This window comes from Narcine bancroftii, chromosome 1 (genome assembly GCF_036971445.1).
Source record: "Narcine bancroftii isolate sNarBan1 chromosome 1, sNarBan1.hap1, whole genome shotgun sequence".
Taxonomy (NCBI): Eukaryota; Metazoa; Chordata; class Chondrichthyes; order Torpediniformes; family Narcinidae; genus Narcine; species Narcine bancroftii.
In genome coordinates this window covers 339,406,196-339,419,880 of record NC_091469.1, presented here as the reverse complement: position 1 = coordinate 339,419,880, position 13,685 = coordinate 339,406,196, and positions in this window count along the sequence as shown.

Below are 13,685 nucleotides of genomic sequence, written 5' to 3'. Positions count from 1 at the left end.
ACCGGGGCCGGGGCCGCTGCTGCTCTCCCTGTGCCCGGACTGGGGCCGCCGCCTCCCACTCCCTGTCCGGACCGGGGCCTCCGTCTGCCTCACTCGACCGAGGCCGGGGCCGCCGTCTCCCCCTTGCTCCTGCCCGTATCGGGGCCGCCGCCGTCTACCCTTCGCCCGGACCGGGGCCGGGGCCGCCGCTGCTATACGGGCAGGAGCAAGGGGGAGGCGGCGGCCCCAGTCCGGGCACAGGGAGAGCAGCGGCGGCCCCGGCCCCGGTCCGGGCGAAGGGTAGACGGCGGCGGCCCCGATACGGGCAGGAGCAAGGGGGAGGCGGCGGCCCCAGTCCGGGCACAGGGAGAGCAGCGGCGGCCCCGGCCCCGGCGAAGGGTAGACGGCGGCGGCCCCGATACGGGCAGGAGCAAGGGGGAGGCGGCGGCCCCAGTCCGGGCACAGGGAGAGCAGCGGCGGCCCCGGCCCCGGTCCGGGCGAAGGGTAGACGGCGGCGGCCCCGATACTGGCAGGAGCAAGGGGGAGGCGGCGGCCCCAGTCCGGGCACAGGGAGAGCAGCGGCGGCCCCGGCCCCGGTCCGGGCGAAGGGTAGACGGCGGCGGCCCCGATACGGGCAGGAGCAAGGGGGAGACGGCGGCCCCGGCCTCGGTCGAGTGAGGCAGACGGAGGCCCCGGTCCGGACAGGGAGTGGGAGGCGGCGGCGGCCCCAGTCCGGGCACAGGGAGAGCAGCGGCGGCCCCGGCCCCGGTCCGGGCGAAGGGTAGACGGCGGCGGCCCCTGTATAACATTACAACTTTATTATAAATGCATGTATGATGATCACCAAGGATGGTATCCAAAGGGCTGTTTCCATGCTGTTTCACTTCATAATACTATGCTCAGATTTCATTTCAAAAGTCACACTGCATTCTTAGAAATTACATCATTAACTCAGGGTACTATCAACATATTTCCTTTCAAAAATGTTCCCTACAACTGGAATAATAGAGAAGAGTTATTCTAATTCCAGAAAGAATTTCCAGTAGGTTTCAATTACATTTAGGCCATATTTGGGACACTACGTGATAAATGGATGAATGTCTGAAATAAATTATGCAGGCTTTCTAGAGTTACAAAAAAGCAGACTTTAAATCATGCTTTTTCCAACATTTCTGCCAATTATGTGCAACAACATACTTTATCAATGTATTTCAGGAGCGGTAGCTCCAGAACACTAGGGTTGAATATTCAGCAGGTTTAATTTGCACTGGTATCCCTTGCATTAATAAAATGTTTAACAATGCCCAATATCAAAGAAATAGTTATCCACTTTGCTGAATTTAGATATTTAAGTTATCATACTATTTAAGTCAAGTTTATTGTCACCTGATTGCACAAATACAATCTGATGGAATAGTGTTCTCCGGTCCTTGGCGTAAAACAGGCAGACACCCAACCAGACATAACATACATGCAAACAAACAACATACATGCAGGACAAGTATTCATAAGTACAATAATTAAATAAATATAATATCATCAATATGAGAGTCGTGAATGGCTAGTGTGAGTAGTTCCTTTGGTCATTCAGCAATGCCACTGCCCATGGGAATAAACTGTTTCTCAGCCTGATGGTGCTGGCTCTGATACTCCTGTATCTCTTTCCTGATAAGAGCGGCTGAAAGATGCTGTGTGCAAGATGGAAGGGGTCCTCAATGATTTTTCATGCCCTATTCAGACAATGATCCCAGTAGATCACATCGAATGGGGGGGGGGGGGAAATTGAGACTCCAGTGATCCTCTCTGCTACTCTTATGGACCTGTGGATTGACCTCTGATCCAATTCTCTGCAGCAACCGTACCACACTGTGGTAGAGCCAGCCAGGATGCTCTCATTAGAGCTCCTATAGAAGGTTGTCATAATGGTGGCTGATAGCCTTGCCTGTTTCAGTCTTCTCAGGAAGTACAGACACTGTTGCACTTTCCTGACGAGCAAGGAGATATGTGTTCACAAACATAGAACTCTCCACTCTCTCAACTACAGAGTTGTTGATGTGTAGTGGAGGGTGGTCATTCCTGGTCCTTCTGAAGTCCACGATCATTGCCTTCATCTTGTCCACTGATACAGAATGGGTTAATAAAATTATGATAAAATTAATCTTAAAATGGGTAAGATTGTGAGCTTTATTTGTTAGATTACATTTCACAAACAAACACCTCAAGTGCATACAGGAATAGATTTCATGTCTCTAGTTGGCTTTGCTGAGACAATGGGACAATACTTGTAAGAGTTTTACAAGTAGGTGTTAATGGATCAACATGTTCAGTGTCCAAGCTCAAGAACTGAAGATCTTTTGTTATTATGACTAGTGCCATAAGTTTAAATTGCTTGCTGAAGGTTGCTGTTCTAAAAGAGGTCATGTGGTTTTGCATACAAGGAGAAAACATTCATTTTTGGGGAGTGAGAGAGACTGAGAGATTCTGTAGCAGATGGTGTTGAAGACTGTAAGTTTGCAGAGCTGCTGCAAGACCCCATTTCAAGATGGGTTTTGAGTTCTGAGTTCAGCCTATTATAATCTCTGCAGTCAATTGGAGAGGTTGTGGCTGGCTATTGTGTTTCTCCTGAGATAGGGAAAAAAAAAAAGAACTCTTTCTGGTAACCTGGAAAAAGAGGGTATCTTTTGGAAAAATCCAAGAGGGGGAAACTTTCTTCAGCAAGACACTTCAGTGGCTGATTGAGGAGATCAGTTTGTGTATGTCCAACGAACATCTCTCTGAAAGACCTTCCAGAGCAGTAACAACTTAAGTTAAAGCACCAGAGCCTGGTGAAGATGATAAATATTTAATCCTGTGCACAGTATGGAAGATTGCCTAATACCCGTGAACTTGGAGAAGTGAAAAAGAATTTTCCTAAACACATAAACATTGCATACATGTGCATTTAGAATTAGAAGAGGATTAAGTTAGGTGAAGTTAATAATAAGTTAAATATTGAACTTATTAGTATGCATTAGAAAACTAAAACCATTTTTGTTTAAGTAGCCATTGTTTTGGTGAATTTCTGTTGCTGCTAGTTTTTGAGTCTACCAGGAGCTGTAGGTTCATTGAGTGTAAATTGGGTGGCACGGACTCGTGGACCAAAATGACCTCTTATCCTGCTGTACGTCTAAATTTAAAAAAAAATTAAATATAAAAGTACTGGAGAATTTGTTGTTAATACCATCCATTTGGAGGGTGCCCAGATGGAAGATGAGGCTTTGTTCCTCTCATTTGTGCGTGCTCTCAGTCTGGCAGGGCATGAAACCATGGACAGACATGTCGACAAGGGAATGGTGAATCCAGCTGGCAGAACTTGTCCTCACCCTCATTCTCCTTTGACTCATCCCACTTTTGACAGCTGACCCTCCATGGGTCCCAATTATGCCTGCCTCTTAGTTGGCTTCGTGGAGTAGTCCATGCAACAAGCTTACACAGGCTAGGCTCTTCAGCTCTTTTCCTGTTACATAGATGACTATTTTGTTTCTGCCTCAAGCATCCATGATGAGCTCGTTGACTTTATCCACTTTGCTGCCAATTTCCAATCTGACCTCAAATTCAATTGGTCCATCTCTAGCAACACTCTCCTTTTTCTCAATCTCTCTGTCTCCATCTTGGGAGACAAACACTTGACAGACATCTCTACAAACCCACCAACTCTCACAGCTATCTTGACTACACCTTTTCACACCCTGTCCCCTGTAAGAATTCCATTCCATTACCTCAATTCCTCTGTCTCCGTTGCATCTGTATCCAAGATAAAGACTTCCATGCCAGATCATTAGCATTATCCTCCTTCTTTCAACAACATGGCTTCCCCTCTACCACCTTCAACTTGCCCCTCACCTGCATGTTCTCTATTACCCTGGTCCCCTCTGCCCCATGCACAACAAAGACAGGATTCCCATTGTCCTCACCAGCCTCTGCATCCAAAATATCATTGTTTGCTATTTTCATCACCTACTATGTGATCCCACCACCTCCCTCTCCACCATCCTTGCCTTCTGCAGTGGCCCTTGTGATTCTCTTGTCCACTTCTCCCTTTGCACCAATCACTCCCTTTGGACCTACACCTGTGACTGCAGGAGGTGCTCCACTTGCATCCACACCTCCTCCCTCACCACCATTTCGAGCCCCAAGGTGTGCTTACTTGTGAATCTGCAGGAGTCATCCACTGCATAAAGTGCTCCCGTTGTGGTTTCCTCTACATCAGAGAGACTAGATGCAGACAGCGAAATCACTTCATTGATCAACTTGGCTCTGTCTGCCACAATAGCGGGTATCTCCCAGTGGTCACCCACTTCAATTTTCTTTCCCATTCCCTTGACCACATGCCTGTCGATGGTCTCATGCACTGCCAGTCTGTGACCACCTGCAAATTGGGGAACAACTCCACATATTCCCACTAAGCATCCCCCCACATCATTAACATTGATTTCTCCAGTTTCCATTAGACACACCCCATCTTTCCTCATGTCTTTTTTCCTGAAGAAACTCTCCTTTTCTCTAGCTCTGTCTGTCTCTCTTTCCTTTTCCCTCTGTCTCCCTCCAAAAACAAACCTCCCTCCCAAATCAATTCTCACCTTTCTGCTCTCCTGTCATCTTATCATACCCAATCAATACATTTTGTATGTCGGTCTGTACTCTTCTCTTTTCTGCAGTCTTTTAATATAGCCACCTGTCTGTATTTCACTCATACCTTGAGGAAGGGATCAGGCCCAAACATTGGTCATATGTCTTTACTGTCTATGGGTGCTGTGAGACCTGCTGAGTTCCTTAAACATGTCTGTATTTTTACAAGGGTTTAATAGGTTTGGTTTTACAAAATGACACCAAAAGAACATAGAAAGATGAAATAATGGCAACAATAGATGATATAGCCCCTTATGTGGACTCGTAAGTTTAATATGATCTGTTCTTGGCCTCAAGTCCATTTCAACGACGTTCCCCACAATTCCTACCCCTTTCTATCCACTGTGGCTCCATAGCTCTTTGAGATAGAGGATTACAAGGCTTACAATCCTCTGAAAGGAATTCCCCTCATATCCATCTTAAACAGGCAATCACTGTCCTGTATTTAACTCCCAAATTCTATATTCTTCTAGAAGGAAAACATTATCTCAGAAGCATGTGCCACCTTAAATAAACTCCTTTTTAAAATTTGTTTTTGCCTCAGGCAAATGATAAAACCATAACACAGAAATCATTCACTTAAATGGAGACAAAAAAATACAATAATTCTTCATAGTTTTCTGAACATCACACAAGTATATTGGCACATAATCAATCCAATACAAGAAATTGGCCTGCAGTTTCCTAAAAAATACTATCCTGGTGTTTTGTTGTGTTATTTGGGACATCTAGACATGTGTACACAACAATAGAAATCCCAATACTAGAGAAGGGCTTGCCAGTAATCATATCAGGGAATCTCCGCACTGAACCCATATCAATTTGTTGGAGGTGAGTGGTGGTGAAGGGGAGAGGTAAATTAAAGGTAATTTACATTTATAATTTTTCAAAATCTTTTTGAACATTTGAATGCTTTAACAACAAACCTGGAGTTGTTTCTTAGTCAGCTGTCAAAGCATTTTGGGTGGGAGTGGCTTTCTTTGTCCCATTAGGTGATACCATTCAAGTGAGAACCCCCTACGTTACTCTAAAATCAGTTTTCATTTAGCAAATTTCTGATAGAGACTCACTCCAGTTAAACCTAAAGGGAGCAGTAAGCATGGAAGTGTGCCATTACGAGGAATGTTTTGTGCAAATGATATGCAATATGAAACAGTGTGCTCTTTTCATCAGCTTTTAGTCAGTCAGGTGCGACAGTTGTTGCATGGGTGGAAGTAAAGCAGTCTTAAATGTATGGCAGTAAGCATTTTTGTTTATCCTCTCACGCTGACTAGTTGATTATATTCAAGTTATTTCTTGGTCTTTGCAAATGCCCAATAGTTTGAATATTTTCTCATTTCCTCCAAATAGAGCGTCATGATGTGATCATCTTCAACCACGATCAAATAACTATAATCTTTGACATTTACCTGCCTTATCCTCAAGTAAAAAAATAACAACAATCATATGTATTCTTTGCAGATAACAGGTACACAACAGAAAACTGGATTTTTTTTCTTTCTTTTTTTTTCTTTCTTTGGCTTGGCTTCACGGACGAAGATTTATGGGGGGGGGGGTGTATGTCCACGTCTGCTGCAGGCTCGTTGGTGACTGACAAGTCCGATGCGGGACAGGCAGGCACGGTTGCAGCGGTTGCAAGGGAAAATTGGTTGGTTGGGGTTGGGTGTTGGGTTTTTCCTCCTTTGTCTTTTGTCAGTGGGCTCTGCAGTCTTCTTCAAAGGAGGTTGCTGCCCGCCGAACTGTGAGGTGCCAAGATGCACAGTTGGAGGCGAGATCAGCCCACTGGCAGTGATCAATGTAGCAGGCACCAAGAGATTTCTTTAAGCAGTCCTTGTACCACTTTTATATATATATATATATATATATACACACACATCAGCTAAGTGGTAAGTGGTATCTGTGCAAAGAGAAACAATGTTAATGTTTCACATTTTTCATTTGAATTCAGGTCATTCCGTCATAGTTTAATCTCCCATAGATTGGAGTCCCAAGGTGAAATTCAAATCTATTGATTTTATTCAGGTTAATATGTTTGACTATTTGGATCTGAGTCAACAGAATATTTTGGCTTCTGATGTGACTCCAGTTTCTGGGCAGTGACTGGGTAATTGCCTCTGTAATATTATTGAACATTTTTTTTTCCAGCATGAGAAACCATGTTTCAAACAGTTGAACCAGACCTTGATCAGGGGCTCAAGCCTGAAATGTTGGTTAATTATCTTTATTATGTAAAGTCGACTGTCTGACCTGCTGAGTTTCTCCAGCATTGTGTTTTTACTTGAACCTGTTGATTATTGGAATCATAGGGACAGAGTTATATTTAGTCTACTGCTGATGGATGTTCAGATAAAGGCATTGTTCTGAAGACAAAAGAGATTGCTGATACTGGAATCTGGAATAAAAAAATTACAGAATGCTGGAAGACTCAGCAGGTCAAGCAGCATCTGTGGAATCAAAAGGGTTATGTCAACTTTTTTGGTCAGGACTGTGCTTTGAGATCAGCATTGTTCTGGTGTATTCTAATTGCTGAAGGCTTGGTTTAGGTATAGCAGTGACTTCGATATCTAGAAGGTTATACAAACCATCTGAGGCTCTATTATTAGTAATCTCTCTCTCTCTCTCTCTCTCTACACACACACAGACTTTATGTATAATTTGTGTGTATATGTGCTATGTCTGGTTGTGTGTTTGCATCTTTCTCCACTGAGAACTGGAGAATGCTCTTTTGTTGCATTGTACTTGTATAATCAGATGACAATACACTTGAACTTAAACTAGAATCACCCATAGGTTGGCTTGCAAGAAGACAGCATGCTCACCAGACAATAATGTTTGGTTTAATTTCTTGGATCTTGCATCAAGAGAATCTCACTGTCTCATACATTCTCTTAGAAAAGGATCTTTTCGCTGCTGTATCTGATGGATATGATTTTCCAGTTGGCATCAGTGACATGAACATTCTCAACAATTTTGTCATGTTGCAGTGTTCAACCTGGACTCTCAAAACCTTCATTGACATCTTTATGCACTTAAGTCCTCATTAGCATTCATCCCTTTACCCCATTATCTCCTGAGCTGCTAATACTTGTGCAGGTGCTCTGATGAGATTGGGTTCAAGTGTGGTGTTTCAGAAAAGGGATTGCCTTCTCCAAGTCATCTTCTTCACAAAATGTTTGCTTCTAAGAATAACATGGACAAACAAGAGAAAAGTAACCATGGCATTGAGATGCTACATAATAACAAATGAGTCTTCATAAACTGAATATATGCTTTCCTTTAGTAAATGAAGGGATAAAAATAATAATCAGAAATTCTGTAGAGTGTGAGAGAACGACTGTACAGACTGGAGACACAGGCTGCTAGCTTGGGTATTACAACGGACTGTTTACTTAAATCTCACGTGCTTGCTTATCAGGCACGTACATCCCACTGCTTGCGTTGCGCTGATGCAAACGTGCATGCCAACTTCCAGCCTGTACCAGAAGAGATGGATGTGCATTGCCATCTTTGCCACAACTGCTCCACTGACAGTGAGTAACAAGGGGGTCTGGTTTGTCCTGGCACACCTGTGTGTTGCCACAGAACACCCCCCCCACCCCCAGAACCGTCACCGGTAGTGTCCTGCCATGCTGATTGCAGGTGTTGCTGCTTCGATAGCCTGGCTCTGTGCGCTGGCTGCAGGACCATGACTGGCTGGGATATGTCCAAGTGTGCAGGCTTCAGATGGTCCACCATGAAAAGCTCCTCTCTGCCCCCAATTTCTAAGCCAAAGATGGAACCTGTTCTGCAGAGCACTCTATAGGGACACTGAAAAGGTGCTCCGTGACCTCCCCTGAGTACAAAGACATAAGCACAATTTGTAATGTTGCGGGGAACATGAGAGGGAGGCTGGCAGTGTCGTGAGGGTGGAAGGGGTGCTAGGGATCCCAGCTTGTCCCTTAAGTGCTCTAGGATGCTCCCTGGGACTTGGGTTGGGCCAAGGACCAGGGGCAGAAACTAACCTGGGATGGCGAGGGGCTCCTCATAAAGCAACTTGGTGATTGAGACATGTAGGTTCTTTAGGGGCTGTACAGATACCTGGGAGGGCCCAACGGAGCTCATCTGCCCAGTTTAGACCTTTGAGTTGTGCCTCATCTGTCCAATCAAGGTCTCTGGTGGAAAATGTCATCAGGTCAAAAAGGGGGTACAAGATAGTGGCTAACACGGGGATGAATCTGTTGTCAAAGTTCACCATCCCCACGAACACCTGAAGATCTTTGAGAGTGGATGGCCTTGGGAACTAGCGGATGGCCTCTACCTCATCCAGGAGTGGCACCGTGCCACCTTTGGTGAGGAGGTGGCTCAAGAAATCAATCTCCTCCCAGCCAAACTCACGCTTTGTCAGGTTGATGGTGAGACCGAACTGTGCCAATCGAGCAAATAACTGTTGTAGGTGTGCCACGTGTTCCTCTTGCGTGGTGCTTGCCACCAGGATGTCATCAAGGTAAATGAAAAGAAATGGTAGGTCACATCCTACCATGTCCATCAACCTCTGGAATGTCTGTGTGGCATTCTCGAAAAGGACAAATGGAGTGAAGATGGTAGTTTTCTGAACATCATCCGAGTGGACCAGGATCTGATGATACTTCCAGATCAAATTGACTTTAGAGAACAGGTGGGATCTGTGAAGGTTGGCTGTGAAGTCCTGAATATGAGGCACTGGGTTGCGATCCAGAACGGTAGCCTCATTCAAATGATGCTTGTCGCTGAAGTGTCGCCAACTGCTGTTGGCTTTAGGCACCATGTAGAGGGGTGAACCCAAGGGCTGTCGGACCTACGCACATGCCCATCTCCTCCATGCAAGTGAATTCCTCCTTGGCCAGTGAGTTTGTCAGGTGCAAGCCATTGGGTTCACATGTGAATGGGGGGGGGGGGGGGGGCCATTGGTCACAATGTGATTCTGGATGCCGTGCCGAGGTTGAGTGGAGGAAAACTGCGGGCACAAAATGGTGGGGTAGTCGGTGAGTAGACGGGTGTAGGTGCCTGAGGTCTCCATAGCAGTTAGGTGGGTGGGTGGCTTGTCGGATGTTCCAAAGATTACTGTCTGAAAGGTCTCCACATGGATAAGGCATCTGCCATGCAGGTCAACCAGTAGCGAGTGTGCTTTTTTTTTTTCACACCATAAATCACGTTAGCCATGATATACATTTTTTCTTTTTCACACATATACAGTGACTTTTTCTCCCCCCCCCCCCCTCCTCCCAAGCCACCCCCCACCCCCCCTCTCATCCATTTTAGGTATACAATCTAGGTTGCATTAAGCCAGTCAGACAATGTTGTCATTCAACAAAAATACACCAGAAATTCTACTGAGTCCATTCTTTTCTTCTCTTCTCCTTCCATCAACTTAGGTAATATTTGTTCCCGGTAGGTTTTCGCTATTGTATTTAATGTAAGGCTCCCATACTTGTTCGAATATTTTAATATTATTTCTTAAACTATATGTTATTTTTTCTAATGGAATACATTTATTCATTTCTATATACCATTGTTGTATTTTCAAATTATCTTCCAATTTCCAGGTTGACATAATACATTTTTTTGCTACGGCTAGGGCTATCTTAACAAATCTTTTTTGTGCATCTTCCAAGTCAATTCCAAATTCTTTATTTTTTATGTTACTTAGGAGAAAGATCTCTGGATTCTTTGGTATATTGTTTTCTGTTATTTTATTTAATATCTGATTGAGATCATCCCAAAATTTTTCTACTCTCTCACATGTCCAGATTGCATGAATTGTTGTTCCCCTTTCTTTTTTACATCGAAAACATCTATCAGATACTCAGTAGCGAGTGTGCTTGAGGGAAATCTGCACCCAGCAGGGGTTTGTCCACTATCGTCAGTGTGAACTAACACTGAAAGTTGGTCTCCCCAAAATGCAGGGGTATGCGCTTCAAGCCAAAGGTCTGGATGGTCAAGTTGTTGGCTGCTCACAGGGTGGAGCCATGTGGTCTCATGCACATTTCCAGTGACGTCAGTGTAATGACGCTTATCTTGTCTCCAGTATCAACAAGGATCCTGTGGCCCGAGATGCTATCCCACACATGAAGCAGGCTGTTCTCTCGGCCAGCCATCGTGGCCACAAATGGCAGTTGGCCCGCTCATTTCCCTGAAACAAAAAGGGTTGTCAACATTTATGTGCCTTAGCCCCCCAACATTGGTGGTTAAAACACAGGTGTTGATCTGTGGGGGCTTGGCTCGAAGGGCTGGTGCGATGCTCCGATGGGAGGGGGGTGGCTTGTCTTCCAGGCAGACTCGTGCTCCAGCCTGGTCACTCAGTTGACCATCTCAGAGGTCTCATGTTTGGTGCGGTAGAAGATGTCAGTCTTTCCTGCAACTTTACATGGGTCACTGAAATCAACATCCACGAGGAAGAATCTGATGTCCTCCAGCATTTGTTCCAGGAAGGCTTGCTCAAACATGAGGCAGGGCTTATGGCCTTCTGCCAGCATAAACATTTTGTCCATTAGTGTGGACTGCATCCTGTCCCACAGGCCGTTTAAGTGCAGGAGCCTAGTGGCCCTCTCATGTCAGGAAAGGCCTTAGATGGAGATAAGGAGGTTTTTTAAGGCTAGATATTTACCCTCTTCTGGCGGAGCTTGGATGAGGTTGTCTATGTGGGCGGCGATCTCCAAGCCAAGAGAGCTAATGACCTAGAAATACCTCATTGAATTGGAAGTAATTTGCTTAATCTGAAACTGGGCCTTCATTTGGCCGAATCAAGTGAGGGGCCTGTTAGTCCAGAAGGTTGGCAGCTTTAACGCTACAGCACCCACTGCTGCAGAATCCATTTCACTGAGTCTTCAGGGCATGGAGACTCGTCAGGGTCTCCACTGTAGAGTACTGTGAGAGAGTGACTGTACAGACTGGAGACGCAGGCTGCTAGCTCGGGTATTACAGCCGACTATTTATTTATAACTCATGTTCTTGCTTATCAGGCTGAAAGACCGCACGTACATCTCGCTGCTTGCATCGTGCTGATGCAAAAGTGAATGCCATCTTCCGGCCTGGGCCGGAAGAGATGGATGTGGTCACAATCTGTGCCACGACTGCCCCGCTGACCACACATAACAAGACCCATCACGTCTTCACATCACCACAAGTTGTTATAACTAACATCCTAGACTCAAAATTTCTAATTCTGTCGTTATGTCATGTGCTGTGAGAATGAAGCTTGGAGGAGACTGGGGACATTGTGCTTGGAGTCGAGTGAGAAAGAGATAATGAAAGACGATGTCAACCCTGAATGGGGGTGGGGTTTGGGGAGGTGGGAATTTCTCTGGATTCCCTGAATTGTGGCAGGCATTGGGCTCTCACCCTCCTGAGCTGCAAATGGTGTAAATGAACACAACTCTAATTTTCTGTCAAATTCACACCAGGAGAAGCCCTGCTGAATTTCAGAAATATTTGACATTTATGAATGAGGATTACTACATGTTATTGAACAAACATAATTGGCATTCTACCTCTGAAGTATCAGCTATGCATGTAAAAGTAAGAAAATGCTGTAAAAAATGTTGCATCCATTATATGATGCATCATTCAAGGGGGCATTGTTAATTCTGAGTACACACAGGTTTAATAACGAACCATAAAAAAACACTTTGTTCCTTTGTCAGGTAACTTATTGATTGCTTAAGCAAGGTGTTAGTTCATCACAAGGAGAAAAGATGATACAAAAACAAAGACAGTCAATCACAAAGCATATGACATACACCTTTGAATAAATCTAGCAGATGTAGTCAAAAAATAAATAGAACATTGTTCCCCTTTGGATTTAAATATATACAATTTTCCATTAAACAGTTTGTAGAATCTGATAAATGTTTCCCAACCATTACATCCATTTTTCACAGGCATTTGGAACACACCAGTGTGAAAACTAATAACAACTAATTAACAAACTAAGTAAATACATACAACATTGAGGTTCAAGATTAATAAGCAGTGGAGATAGTATAGATTTTGATTTATAAACAACATTAATCATTGATAACAATTACCGTGTAGGCATGTCATTTATGTAATCTCTCCGATAGCTGCAATTGTCAAAATTATAAGATATTACTAACCAATTAATCTAATTTGGATGAAGTGTGAAAGAAAGCCAAGATTTTCTGCATTGAATAAATATTGCCTCTGAACTTCACTATATCTGTAGCATTTGTAGAATGACTCAGCAACCACAATACGTGCAGAACAAATGGTTACTGGAACAGGTTAATATTCTAGCAATTGACCAGCAATACGTATTGAAAAAGACTTGTAAATCATACAAATTTAATGGTTGCATTATTTAATAATTAAGCTCTGATTTATCAAAATACTGGTATGTTGCCAAACCATTCAACAAACTGCAAATATAAGCACAAATGAGCTCAACAGCAATGACTGTTTTCTTAGCAACTACTGAAAGAAATTTACAAATGTATGGTGATTATTAACATAACATAACAATTACAGCATGGAAATAGGCCATTAGGCCCTTCTAGTCCGCACTGAACCAAACACCCCTTTCTAGTCCCACCTCCCTGCACAATGCCCATAACCCTCCATCTTCTTCTCATCCATATACCTGTCCAACCTTTTCTTAAATAATACAATTGACTCCGCCGCCACTATTTCTCCCGGAAGATCATTCCACACGGCTACCACTCTCTGAGTAAAGAAGTTCCCCCTCATGTTACCTCTAAACCTCTGCCCCTTAATTCTTAACTCATGTCCTCTTGTTTTAATCTTTCCTCCTCTTAACGGAAATAGTCTATCCACATCCACTCTGTCTATCCCTTTCATAATCTTAAATACTTCTATCAAATCCCCTCTCAACCTTCTACGCTCCAAAGAATAAAGACCTAATCTGTCCAATCTCTCCCTATACTCTAGATGCTTAAACCCAGGTAACATTCTGGTAAACCTTCTCTGCACTCTCTCCACTCTGTTTATATCCTTCCTATAATTAGGCGACCAGAACTGCACACAGAACTCCAAATTAGGCCGCA